This window comes from Drosophila grimshawi, unplaced genomic scaffold (assembly GCF_018153295.1).
Source record: "Drosophila grimshawi isolate 15287-2541.00 unplaced genomic scaffold, ASM1815329v1 contig_311, whole genome shotgun sequence".
NCBI classification, from domain to species: domain Eukaryota; kingdom Metazoa; phylum Arthropoda; class Insecta; order Diptera; family Drosophilidae; genus Drosophila; species Drosophila grimshawi.
The window spans coordinates 460,438-463,213 of record NW_025063098.1 but is presented as its reverse complement, the minus strand read 5'-3'; positions in this window follow the sequence as shown (position 1 = coordinate 463,213).

Here is a 2,776-nt window from a genome sequence, read left to right as displayed (position 1 = left end):
GATTATGAACAATATCGCAAACCAAAGACGAGAGCAATTCAAAGGATTTCTTGAACTTTTAAACTGTTTGTAATACTTGAACTTCACATTTTTCAACTTGGCTAATTCCTGTGAGATCCAAAGAGGACTGTCAGCCTTCACAGGTTTCAAACGGGGAACAGAAGCATCAAAATGTGAGTTTATGGCAGTATAGAATATTGATATGATAATATTCATATTGGCACAGAAGTATACTTTTGACCAATCAGTGTCAAAAATTGATTAAGTTTAAAAAAAAATTAGATCCACGAAATATCGTGACTTAAGTGGAATAAGTTCCCAAGGAAATTGGCAGTTCTATAATCACATCGAGCGTAGGATAAATGAGGGTCTCAGCAACTATAAAAGCTAGAGAATTACAGTTCGGAATGTAAATTTTTGATACCATACGCAGATTAAGTTGATTTGATTGTATGCATAAAGTTGCTCATAGTTGACTTATCTAATATTTGAGATAGAGAATTTCAAGAGTACTTAAATACGTTAACATAACAATAAAAATTAAAGAAATGCGAATCACCAATGTGTATAGAAAAAGAGTGTAGATGAGTTGAACTATTTACTTACCTCTCTTGCAAATACTCCGCGTAAGCGACTTTGTATTATTATGACGCTTCGACGTATTCTCATAAAATGAATTCTTAACTTCCATCCTCTATATGCATGCTGTATAGTTAGGGTTGCTTTCTTAACACGCAAATAATATTTATTGTTTTTATAACATCTCCAGTTTTTCTGTATTATAATCGATTTCGCACATCTAATATGTTGTCTTAAATCCTCTAACAGTTCATGTGCTGTGCCCCGTAAGAACATTTTTGTTTTACCAAGTTGCCATTGGTTATTTTGTATTTGAAGTTCCTTTAATAAAAGTACAACATCATCGCGGGTACTGCAATATGACTTGCTTTTGGTCAAACATATATATTTTGACACAAATTCTTCGAAACTTAGATGTATTGGGAAACCTTCTCTTCTAATTCGAATTATATCTAAAATGCCGAGATATCGAAGTTGATCCTTTACCAAAGATTCATTGTAACTATCAGCTTGCTTAAGAGAATTTGGTTTTATACATCGAAGATACCTGTAAAATATTTTTAAACAACATTTTTGATTATGACACGTACTGTATACCGTTAAAAATATATTTATATACATAAACAAACCCATGTAGAGGGTAGTCTAATTTTAAAAAGAATACATATATTTTTGATGCGCACAATTGTCTGTTTTTCTGTTTCTCCGTCGTCTTCCTGTAGACATTATATAAATCGGAGCTGACAGGATCGGACCACTTATTTATATAGTTGCCTTCAAAAAAGTCAGTCAAAAGTGCGTTGTTTTATATGCATATGTAGTTCGCACATAGTCAAGATTGGTTTATAACCTTTGATCAGAAAAATACTATTATTCCTTGGTTAATTGGAATAATCTTAACAAAGGCATTAAGAGACCATTATCACAGTACCTTATCACGCAGCCTGGTACGCCAAAAGACGAGTTTAATAACCTTTAAATGACCAACTAGTTAACTCTCGTGCATCAAAGGCTTAAAAATGGAATATGCTTATAAGGCAAAACCAATTGATAATTTTGAGAGATATAAGTAGGTTGACGTCCTTTTTAAACAATTAAAAAGAGTAATTAAAGAAAAGGGAATTGTCCGTAAAACGGAAAAGTAGTCTATTTGAGTATTACAAACTTATTAGTGCTCAAATGTAATTTAAAATGATTTGCCAATAGACTTCATCTGAGCATTGGCGTTGGCGATGTTGCTGCTGCCATACATACAATAATAAAATAATTTAAATCTGATAGGCCCAAAAATATTATATGATTCAAGTGGCACTGTGGAGTATGAACTCTAGATTATAAAAAATAAAACAATTATTAAATTATTGATTGCTATAACAAGCATCCAGAACTTAATTCTTTTATCCATTGTTGCTGTCCATTTGTAGGACTTTTTTTGGTCGCATGCACAGACAAGTATATGTTAAAGTGTCGAAAATGTTGCATTCATACAGCTGAAAAGACAATGATATCCCTTTCGGCTATCCCGAATACAAGCTGAACTAGATTCGGTCGAGCTTATGGTTAGTGGGAACAAATTTTAATTTTTGTGCTAAAGCGATATTTACAAGCAACAGAACTATACTTCAAAATAAGTTTATTTGTAATCGCACTTATTTAGATTTACTGATTGTTTAGATATTTAAGCCTTAACACTCACAATGTCCCTCTCAACCTCCATAATTGCCAGGATTTGCTATTGACATCTTTGATATTTCAAGGATTTGTCTCTAGCTCGAGGTATTCGCTTGATTCGTTGTTTTTGCAGAGCTACGCGTTTACCAAGAATATAGCGAAGCAAGGGTTTGCGATGTGATTCCACAATTCACGACCTTGGTGTCCTGATATACATTCTTTAAAGACTTTTCTAACGCAGGTGCACTTTGCACTTTTAGACTGCGCACTTTAGAGTCACGCACTTTGTATTATTATACTCTGATACCGACGGTATCCAGGAATCGATAAAATCGATAAGGCAAGAATAAGCTACAGTCACCAAATTGATTGGTATGTTGTTGGCAATGTCCTTCAAAGATCAGCATATGTCACGCCCACCTCCAGCACCCCCAGGTCCCATGCCTTCAAAAGTCGGAAATGGCTATATCTTCCGCAATGTTTGAGTTAGAGCCATTAAATTTGGTGAGTATAATACTGGTAACCT